This window comes from Pinus tabuliformis, chromosome Q (assembly GCF_031772625.1).
Source record: "Pinus tabuliformis cultivar Carrire ecotype Pingquan chromosome Q, CPIR1, whole genome shotgun sequence".
Taxonomy (NCBI): Eukaryota; Viridiplantae; Streptophyta; class Pinopsida; order Pinales; family Pinaceae; genus Pinus; species Pinus tabuliformis.
In genome coordinates this window covers 1,346,362,155-1,346,374,273 of record NC_142296.1, presented here as the reverse complement: position 1 = coordinate 1,346,374,273, position 12,119 = coordinate 1,346,362,155, and the positions used below count along the sequence as shown (strand labels likewise).

Sequence of the window (12,119 nt, the reverse complement as noted above, 5' to 3'; positions counted from 1 at the left end):
TCTTACCTCTATCACAGGTACTATGCCAAAGGCATGACTAACCTTCCCTTCATCCCTTTCCAAAATCATTTGCTAAATTCCCCAGGGATATGAGGATCTGCTTGATATCCCCTAAACCACGTATCTCATTCCATTTCATAATTGGCCTAAGTTAATCCCTCTTTTTATTTAGGCAAATGGCCTCATTTCTTCTATAAACCCCTGTTTTTCCCTTTCGGCCTAAGTTTTTAAAACATTGTGACTTAGCGCTTTTGGACTCATTTTTACATATTAACTTTAACATTATTATTTAAAACCCGCCCATTACCCGTTCCCGTATTATATTTATAATAAAAACCCCAATTATTAATATTTCTCGTCCCCAGTTATATAACCATATTTCACTATTTTTAAGGGGATTAATAGATCCATTTGGGATTTATTAATAACCCGCCCCACGCCATCCAAAGGGTTAATTAACTTCTAGTTAATTAATAACCTAACTTAAATAAACCCCGACAACCAATCATATCGCGCCTGAAAACATTAGAACCATGGTTTAATGACATCGGTCCCACCGCTTAAAGTACACGCCATCTCAGGAGAGCGCCCATCGTCCAATCCCAGCCCTCGCATCCGATGGCTGTAGATCATTTCGCGACCCCCTCCGCCACTGCACTTTAACGTCCGAGGAATTGGCGGTATCGCAGCCCGTACCCGGACGTGTGTCACACTCCCGCGCTGCTCGCGACCCTCCTGTCCAAAACAACTTTAGCCCAAAAGCAGTCCGGGGTAAACCACTTACCGCCCTCCTGTTGACCATCTGCCATGCCACTGCCACTTCACCGTCCCATACCCACCGCTACACGACAAGATATCCCGTCATGATGACGTCATCCACGCAATAAATGACAAAAATACCCGCCAAACCAATTTTCGTTAAATAAACGATAAAATGTCATTTTCGCCCCAATTTTCTACAAACTGTGCTCCATGCAAAGTACGTCCAGTCGACTATTCGAGCAGTTAGTCCGTCACCCGGCCAAGAAACTTCAGCGTCGTGCGCAGCAGTCCGCCATTTGACCTGCAAATTCGCAGTTTCACCTCCACAATCCAGGTATTTATCCGTCTTTACCCTGCAAACCTGCAATTTCACTTTTCCACAGAGAATTCTACCTGAAAAAGCCAACTTTGAGTTGAAATCAGTCTGTTTAGTCCATAAAAGGCTCCCAAACCTGTTGTTTAGTCCAATTCTCCATAGAAAGCCCAAATTCTTTTTTGAATACACAAGAACCAAACATGGAAACCCCCATAGCCCTGAATGTTGCACCCATAAATGCACCTCATAAGGACTTGAATTATCTACCCTTGGCCGACAGAGATTTCCAAATAAAAGACTTATCTGGTGACAAGAATCATCTTCAGACCTTCTGCCAAATCAGAGATAGTCATCTAAGCAACTCTGACATTTTTGGACTATGGGAATCAAACCTTCCCATGTACTTTCTTCCCTCAATCCATGTTTTCCCAGATATTATTCACCAATGCTGTGCCAACTATGACCCTGTCCACAGAGCAGTTATCTCACCTTCCCAAACTGTCCTTTTTTCCATAACTGTTGAATCCATCAATGAGATGATACATTTCCATTCCATTGAGCTCCTTGCATGTCTTTCCATGGGATTTTTGCTTGAAAAAGCTTCTCAATTGCTCAACTCAGAGATAACTCGCATTGCCCAGATGTTCATGATACCAACGCACCAACCTAAAGGCCCTCCTCCTTATTTGCACGCCTTTTTTACTGAGACTGGAAAACTCATTCTTGATATGATATCCTTGGTCTTTGGATTTAGATCTAGTGAATATGTGGATGATATCACCCTAGTTCTATTATCAATCTTCACTCCAGGACAGTCCCCTGCTGTCAAGTATGACTATGCCACTTTTATAGCCAACAAAATCCATGACCAATTCCTGAATTTTGATAGAGAAGGAGTTTTCAAATACACTTCTTATATATACCATCTGTTGTTATATTATCAGCCAGACATTTTTCCCTTTCCCATCAGGAAATTGGACTCAAAGGGAAATCGAAGGTCTATGATCCTTTGGAGCTCAATCTTCCATGATTGTGACTCCAATTATACCTATAGTCAATTCGTTGACTTATTTGTACACCCAGCCTCCACTCTGTTGATAGGAGCTCCTCCTCCTAGAATTACTGGTGATATGAAGAAGATTTTGCAGCTTTCCAAACAGTACAGGATAGGTGACTGGTACCTCTACCAGAATCACACAAAAATCAGAATATATGGATGTGAACTATGCCCATTTAAGTTGCCTAAATATGTGCCCATGAGGTTATTTGCATTAGAATATTTCAGGCAGCTCACCAATGCAGACTTAACCCATTTTTGTAATGTAAAGAAGAAGGCTCAGCTGAGAACTAAAAACCAGTTAGGCCCTTATGTTATTCATTCTAGGGATGTGTGGCAAGATGCTAAAAAGATCTTAGAAGACCACCTTAAATTCAAGAAGAGTTTTTAGTGGGTGCCATATGACCCATGTAGTTTCATAAGTGACAGAAGGGTAAGAAACAGGCTATCAGTGTATGTACATCATAGGATCCCAGAAATTGAACAGTATGCAAATCAGGAAGAATGGGTAGAAGGGACATTAATAGAGGAAATTAGTGAACAAGAAAAGATGGAAAAAGCTATGAAAGATCTTGAAAAAACCCTTGACCTGGACTCTTTTGGACAGGTATCTTTCAAGTGGCCTCAACAATCAGGAGTTGGGACATCCTCTGCTGGAACTTCTCAGCAGCCTGCACAGAAAACCAACACATCAGTCACAGGGACTTCAAAGGGAAAAGAGGTGGAAACATCATAACAGCCAATAATGACTGATCAGCCAGGGGGTCCGAAGAACAAGAACAAGTACAAATTCCTCCAGCCCAATCTAAAGCAACAGAAATCCCACCATTACAAACTCCTCTAAATGAGGAAAAAGGCAAGAAAAGAGACAGAGAAGAGGCCACACCTATCAGTGGACCTGCTGAACAACCAAGAGCAAAGAGACAAAGGCTGAATCCTCTGTCAGAAGAGGAAATCATTGAAGAAACGACAGACAGCCTAAGAGGTGAGAGGGTAGTCAGCCAGCAGACTTCCCTAGTGGTAGATACATCAACTAGCTCACATAGGCAGGAGCTAGAAAGGCAACACAGTGTAGAGGTATCATCCAACAAGCCACAAAGTAAACAGTCCTCAGACATTAAACGGACTTTCATAGAGATCAAAGCTAAAAATGATCCTGTGAGGATTCAGATGTACAATCAATACTTGAAGATGGCCCCTTCAAACCAGCAAAGTTTAATGTCTGCCTATGACATTAAAGAAGGCAAAATGTTAATGAGTTATTTTAAGCCAAAGGTACAGCAACCCCAGTCCGCAGCAGATTACATCAGAACAAACTTAGAGGTCCTAGCCAAAGACATTCATCCAATGGACCAGATTGAACTTCACAAGCAGACTGGAGAAATGATTTATTCTACGCTGGCTGACAAAGCAATGTTGGCCCACCAGTTACAAAGTTCCTTAGACAACACAACAGCTCAGTTGCATTGGGAGAAAGCCTCTTCTCTGGCCAAGGATAACAGAATCAAAACCTTAGAAGAGATCATCATGGAACTGGGGCATGACCCCCAAGATGCTAAAGGCGTAAAGGCACTAATAAAAAAGAAGGAAGAGGACATTGCTGCCCTGAGGAAACAGCTGAAGCTACCTCCTTCAAGGCACCCTCAAACTGCAGAAATTATAGAGCAAAAATCAGAAGAAGACATGATGGACCTGCTCATGAAACTCAATGAAAGATTAACTGATACAGAGCAGGCACTAGAAAAAGCATTAAAAGAGAAGCAGGGAGAGTCGACCTCCCAGCCACCTGAGGTAATTCCTACAGTCACAACTGCAGTCCCCTCAACAGTTGGATCAGCATTGGCCCCAAATGTCCCAGCAGTTGCAGCGGAAGTCATTACAGGTACAGGAACATCAGCAGGAGCAGCTCCAGGCAGCAGTGCTAATATGAGCACAGAAGAATTGATAAAGGCCATGGAAGAATTGAGACTCCAAGTGTCAGAGCTGAAAAAAGTAAAGGAAAAATTGGCAAAAGTAGAAAAGAGTTATGATAAATCCAAAATAAGTGTGGCAGAGAAAATAAGAGAGATTAAAGCATTAGAGAATAAAGTGAGAACATTAGAGAAGGATCTCACTTTGGATAAACCTCTGGCAGAAATCAAAGGAATTCTTTGGACCAACATCAATCAATCCCTAAGTAATGTTTGGCCATCTATCGAAACTATCTATGAGCAGGTTGACTTAGTAAATGCAGCACATGGAGAAATTCAAAAAGCAAGAGCTTTATTAGGACAAATGCCTAATCAAGCCAACTGGCTCATACATTTTTTGAATTACAGAAATAGAGAACAGTTGGAACAACTTGGCATCCTAGACAGGACACGCACCATTTTGGAAATCAAAAAAGTTCTAACCAAGAGAACTTTAATGCAGAATTTGGAAAAAAGATGCCAGGATATGCAAGTAGAAATTAATTCTTTTATGGAAAGGTTTACAGTTTTGCAGAGTAAAGGGCTACCAAGTCTTTTAGGAAATAATGACCGGCTTATGAAACACGCAGATTATGTATATAAGTTGAACACATATGTTGTTGATCAAGTTAATTCGTCAACAAGTGCTTCAGGAGTAACAGCTCTCCCCACAGGCCAAAGTCTCTATGATAATTTGGAAAACTTATTTTATATTGAACATGAGGTAAAACATTTGTTTCAGCTCCAACCTAATTTTATCAGATATACAGAAGTTGATGAAACCCTGAGGAAACTTCAGAGACACAAATTGCCAGAGCAACAATGGTGGGAAGACATGCTGGGAATCTTGTAAATTCCTCTTGGGTAAAACGTGCATTTTGGGCTATTTTTCCGTGATAAAGATAAACAAAGATAAATGAGGCTCAAACGTGACAAAGTATATCTGATCAAGGTCAAAGAATGTTTGGCAATGATGAAGCAGCCAATGCAGAGTATCAGTCTAAGACAGTTGTAAATTGACTCGCAGAACCTACTTCCAGCACATCCGACGAAGACAGAGCAGCTTGTACAGCATTGATTCATCTTTTCCCTCTTTTCGAGATTGTTTGTCTCTATCTTTTGTAAAAAAGGGATTAGTCATCACTAGATATTATCTCTATCAGATATTTTGATATTTTGTATAAATACCCCCCCAGACGAAGTATTTGGGGTTGGTGGGTGTTCATAGCTTTTTGACTGTAATACTGAAACTCTGGAATAAAAAGGCTGTTGGAATCATTTGTTGTCTACTGGATGAGGAATTGATGTTGAAGACTTGTCACATAATTCTTGAAGCAAACTTCGGATCAATAAGTCCCCTATAGCTCATGTTTTACAGTTTTCTTGTTTATTATATCATCTGTGTTTCGTAATCTGAATAGTAAAGAAAATGGTTAATTCAGAATTTGCTTAAACTGCACTATGTCTTCAATCTTTATTATTCTCTGTGTTTTCTTCAGAATTAATATAAGCAGTGAATTCTTAGTTGCTCCTGCTTCTTGATTCTTGCATATGTGACTTTTTGCTAAGGAATTCTTAATTGCTCCTTAAAAGTAATCACCCATTTTCCCTCTTTCAAATATCATGAGGGATTCTTAACTGCCCTTCACCCATTTGAGTCCATCCCATCTGATTTTAGCCTAAATTTGCTCCATGTTTGACTACCTTGCTATGTGATACCATCTGCTGTTAAGAAACCTAATTCAGAAAGCTACCTTCCTTGACTCCATCATGCCCAATGGACCGAATTGTTCAGTTTGCCTCACTGTTCTATTGAATTCCACCATCCAAACCCAAAAAAAAACCCTTGAACTTCATAACTAGCCTAACACCTTTCAAAACAAAGCTAAATCATAAAGAGAGAGCCCTCTCTAGATGTAGATTAGCTAGAATCTGTATCTAAAAGATTGGTCTGTGGTTACCTCGGCCGTATTCCATTTCTAACAACTTTGGGGAACAACCTGAGCAATAACACATGCCAACACCAAAGATTTGGATGTCTCTAGGCATCCATAATTCGCTAACAAGACCACTACCCTGTTACCTATTCACCTTAAATGGAATGGGATAAGAGCTTGGATATTGGAAATGAGGAGCATTACCTATTCTAACATGGATTCAGTTCTCCAAAATTTTGATACCTTATGAATGTGGGAGATTCCTTGTAACCTGCAGACCATATTGATGATTATTTGAGATTTCCCTTCTACAAAGATGTTCTAAAATCCTTGATTTTGGGCAAATTCCAATCCCATTTTTAGGCTTGCTAGCTATGCTCATTATTTGTGTTGGTACGATTGTTCTTGAATAGATAAATATGGGCATGCATGTGTGGTCTTTTATTATACCTCCATAACCAGTAAGGCCAGGGTTTCCCTTAGTTGCACCATCAAAATTGAGTTTAACAAACAGATTTGGGAGGGATACCAACTGGTTGGATTGGAGGCGACAATAGACAGCAGTCCTACAAAGGAAAGACCTCCAAGGATAGAGGGGAACCATTCTCGCAAAATCTTGGATTCCCCTCTTAAAACCTACCAATCTCACGCTGACCATTTTAGTGAAAGAATCATTTCCTTTAACATTTTTTATAAAGGTGTTCCATGTGGTTTCCATTGGTGATGCACCTCCTTTGAATATATTCTTGTTTCTTTCCTTCCAGATGCCCCAAAGGAGGAGACTAGGGGAGATATTCCAAATTAAATTGAGGATAGGGTTGTCAAAAGATTGCAATGACCAACTCCTTATAGTTTTTTGAGGACTCTATAGAATATAGTCTTATCTAGAGAGACAATCCCCCAACTTCTTCCAAAGACCTCCTGAGAATGAGCAGAGGTTGAATAGATGCTCCAAAGTTTCACTATTCAGTAAATAGAGACAGAAATGTGAGAGTCCCTGGAGATTCTTCTTCTAAATATTGTCCCATGTGAGAGGTTTATTCTATATTAACAACCATATAAATAATGCAACTTTGGGCCAAAAAAGTTATCTCCAAATTTTCCCCATGCGTCTTATACCTGTTGATCATGATGGCCTACTTCTAGATAATAAGTTTCCTTAACCGAAAAGGTGCCCTTAGACCCATAACCCCATCCAAGCTTGTCATCTTGAAGTATAGGGATCTGTTGTAGTCGTATATCCTTCTAGAAGTTTTGCCAAATTTCTTTTGTTGGTTTGTGGTTCTAATTTTCTGTGGTCGGCCATTTGTGCCAACACTGGTCCAACATATCCTTCTCCATATAATCCTCTACTTTGACTTTTCCTTGGGATTTCATTTGTATTTTAAGTTGTTCAAGCTCCATATGATTTTCCATATTTGGAAATTGTTGCCAGGAATCCTCCCAAAATAGTATTGATCTCCCATTCTCGATTGCCCAGAAATAATGTGTTTGAATAAAACCCATATCCTTCTTTACTAGGGTCCAGATCAATGATCTCGAGGAAAATACACGTAATCTTATCAGTTGTTAAGGCGGTATTTTAGGGGCATACTTGTGTCTCCATATATTTTTCTAGAGATCAAACCCTCCTTACGCCATTTCTAGGAAATTTTCCCCAAGAACCATGGCCATCATTGCTAAGTCACACAAACCCATGCATCCCTTCATTTTTGGCTAGCACATTTTGTCCCATGCTACTAGGGACCATTTCTTCTCTAGTATTGATCCTCCCCATAGGAAAGCCCTTTGAACTCTCCATAATTCCTGTAGAATCGACATGGGAGCCATCATTGTAGAACACAGATACATCGATAGTGCTTGTAACATGAATTTGAAGAGTACTAAATGACCTGCCATATTCATAATTCTAAAGGTCCAACTTGATAAATTCTTTTGAAATTTTGTTAATAACTCTTCCCACATGCTCCAGCAGAGGGAGCTATCTACTAGAGGGTAACCTAGTCATTTTGAAGGAGTTTTACTAGTGTGGATTTCAAGATTCTAGCAATGTGTCACTGCATATTCATAGGATTATTAAAAAGGAAAACCCGGAATTTGGTTCTATTTACTTCCAAACCTAAGGTTGTCGAGAATACATCCAAGATCTTGTTAAAAGTCCTCGCTTTTTGTACTGTTGGAACACATATACCCATCGTGTCATCCACAAGTTACTAATGGGTTAGGGGTAGATATTCTCCATATAAACTAAGTCCTTTCAATCATCATTCAACAACTATTGTATTGAAAAGATGTCGCAGTCCTTTCACTGCCAAAATAAATAGAAAGGGGGGAAGAGGATCCCCTTGCAGAACCCCCCTAGAGGATTTAAAGGGTGTAGATGGAGAGACATTGATCGAGATTGAGAAGGAGGTCGAGGAGACCAGGTTGCATACCCACATAATCCAGTCATTTGTGAATCCAAAGGCTCTTAGAGTGCCACACATGAAATCCCAATTCAATTTGTCATATTCCATAGATAAATCTAGCTTAAGCATCATACCTAGTTTTTTAGTAATCTTCAATGAGTGGATGGATTCGTGAGCCGCCATAATTCCATCAAGAATGAGTCTTCCTTTACAAACCATGTATTCTGTAGAGAGATAAGTTTAGGAAGGAGAGGCTTAATTCGATTGGTTATGATCTTGGTTATGACTTTATAAACTACATTACACGGTGAAATCGATCGATATTCACTGGGCTCTTCCACCTTCTCCCTTTTAGGGATCAACAATATGAATGTATCATCCTATGCTTTAAGAATGGTTTTTGGTTTTTTAGACTCTTCCATTGCGCTCCAAACCAATTATTGACCGACACGATTGAAAGAATTAGATGGTGAACTTATCCGAACTAGGATCCTTATTGAGGGGCATCACCTTAATGGTTGACTCGACCTCCTCCTAGGTAATTTCTTGAAGAAGTGCATCATTTTGCTCTTTTGTTATGATTGAGGGGATGTGTTTGGTTACCTGCATACTGAACTCCTGCTTGTCCACTATAGGTTCCCAGAGAGTGAGTTGAAAAAATTGAATTCATTCTTGGGATATCTCTTGATATGTTTTAAGCTTTTAGCCTTCAGATCCTTTTAGAGAAGAGATACAATTGTGGTTACTTTGTTGTAGCATAGATTTATGGAAAAAGGACGTAATCTTCTCCCACTCCTTTAGCAATTGAATCTGTGGCTTCTGTCTCCACAGTATTTCCTACGTTCTTATATATCCCAAATATTATTTGCCTCTACCTTGAGCAGGTCTTCCGAGAACCCATTTACTACAGCCTCATGTTGTATGCCTGCCATTTTGAGCTCTAACTTTCATTTCTCCTTTAAGATATCCCTAAACCTCTCTTTGTTCCATATTTTCAATTACCATTTGATGTATTTTAGCTTTTTATAAAGAGGAAACATTGTTAGAGCCTTATATGGTTCCTATTTCCTATCACCATTTTTGAATATTTGTGAGCAAGTCTGGATGCTTGAGCCTAAATTTTTTATACTTGAAGGGTGATTACAGGGGCAAGTTTTCAAATCTAGATTTAGATTGATTGGCGAGCGACCTAAGCCATGGCTAAGTAGTATAGAGGATTTTATGAATACATCCCAAGCAAAAAAAAAAATTATATGAGAAAGTGATCTAGCTTTGACGCAATTTGGTGTTGGCCTCCTCATTTATTATTCCAGGTATACACCCCATTGATTGTGTCAATATCTATTAGTCCTAGTCTTTCTGTAGTTTCCTAGAACGAAGTAGCCTCCGCCTCTAGTTGTTGAATGCCCTCTTTCTTTTCATCTAATGATTTGATAAGGTTGAAGTCTCCTCCAAGAATCTATCGATTTGGGGAGATTAACACACTGGCGTGGGAGATTAACTGAAGAAGTAGGGCTTTATCATGCGGTATATTTGGTACATATACATTCAAGATACAACATTGCTCTCCCGAGCCAATGAATTGGATCTGTACTGTTAGGAATCGAAATGTAGCAAACATATTTATCACTTTGACCTCCTATTCATCACATAATATCATATTCCTCTTGAATTCCATGAAGCATCTAGTGCAATGGATTGACATTGTCTTCTCCAGTTGGTAGTTAGGTTGATTAGGGATTCCCCTTAAATTTTAGTTTCCTTAATCATCATAATGGTAGGTTTCTCTTCTACCCATTTCTCTTTTAGTAGCCTTTGTTTGCCACGTTTATTAAGATCCCTCATGTTCCAAGAGATGATCTTCGTGCCCAAGGGTTATTGGAGCCAAGGAAAACCTTCGTGATGACCCTGACATGCCCATAATTTACTAGATTACCTCCTATTTCATCCAACATTTGTAATTTTCTCTTTCAGCCTTGCCTTTTTTCCCCTTTATGTGGTTTTCCTAATTCCTTAAGTGATTGTGCTTGAACACTTAATGGTCCAGATCCTGAGCCTGATTTGGCAACTATATTTTTATATTTTAGATATGATCGACCTAGCATGCACACTTGTTGTTCAAGGAGATTAAACGTGTCCTTACCTTGCCAGTATTTTTCTATTTTTGGTAGATTCAGCGCATCCAGGTCCATATCCATATCATTGAACTATTTTGGGCTTGCATCAAAATATTTCGGCTTTGCATGAGTTTTATCAGTGGATAAAGTGAAGGGATAGAAGAATCAAGGATTGGTAGCATTACTGCTCAAACTAGCAAGGGTCCTAGGAGGTTTCCTATAGATAAACTATTAGGTAAAGTGGCAACAATGGAGCAATAGTCCACTATCACCTTAGCTAAAACTTCGTGCTCTTTACAGACTTTCACCTATAGGAGTCCCAGTATTAGGAAAATCATTAGGAGATATATGTTAATGGTGTGTGGATATTGATTTCAAAATCCTATTCAAAGGAGATACTCTAATGATGGGGATTGCTTGCTTTAGAAGCAAGGTGAATGGTTCTCCAAGACGGGCTAGAAGGAGACCTAGACCTAGGTTTGAGGATTATTTCTTTATAAGAAGTTCTCTAGACCAAAGTATCCTATAAGAAAAGGGTTTCCAAGCAATCCTTGTGAAATTGGAGTGACAAGGTTGTCAGACCACAAAGAAGCCCTAGTGGAACCAACCGAGGTCAAGGGTTTGGGATGAAAGTTCAAACAAAGGGGCTTGAACAAGTGAGGGAGGAGAAGAAGGAGCAAGAGATTGGATTTGACTTGAGAATTTAATATATTGATCCTTGATAAAGCCAATAACCAAAGGAAACCTAGTGAGAATGGTTTGCAAGCTAGGGCTTGCGAAAACTAGAGATTCCACCGTTGAAATAACTTCAAAAGTGGAGGTGTTGAAAATGTAGCAAGAAAGTTTCAATTTTGATTTTTTCCTTAATAAAATTGAAGAAATTTGAAATTCCACATGAGAAAACAACTTGGAGGAGTTAACTGAGATGACATGGCTCTTGTCACTCAGTTAAGAACACTCAATTCGAGTTAATGAGTTGAAGTTCAGTTTACTTGAGTTGATTCCTAAAAAATAGGAGTCTAACTTAGTTAATTCGAGTTAGGGGCATGAATTTCATTTGTGTGCATCGGGTTCCTATATTTTAGGAGCCTAGGTTGATTTAATTTCAGTTGTATCAATTGAATTAAGTTAAATTGAGGTACGATCAATTAAACTAGTTCTAGCTATTGGAGGAACTAGTGGAAGGTCAAGTTGTGGAAGTGGAACTTCAACCACACTCAATGATCATCCAGATAACTAATCAATCAGCCTAAATTAGCTCATGCATGCAAATAATTCAAGTTACCCAGTTGAGATGGAGATTTCAAGGCAATGTACTATCAGTTGTAGATTATTCCAAAGTGTATAGGTGGTGCATGTAGTCAGAGGAAGGACCTATAGTAATTACGCAATTCAATAGTGGGAAATTCCTAAATAATAGGGGCCAATTTCCTTGAGGAACAGGGAAAGGAAATAAGAGCTTGGAGGGATTTAAAATTGGCTAAGTGTGGACCAAATTCAATGTAACATCCCCTCCTCCTAGGTCCACCCAAGCAACCAGCCAACCAGGGTAAACATGCAGTGATAGAGGCTA

At 39.4% G+C, this 12,119-nt stretch overlaps 1 pseudogene; it reads right to left on the bottom strand.

The window, feature by feature from the left end:
- LOC149224874 (plasma membrane ATPase 1-like) overlaps nucleotides 1–12,119 on the bottom strand; it is a 77,513-nt pseudogene that overhangs the window by 39,362 nt on the left and 26,032 nt on the right.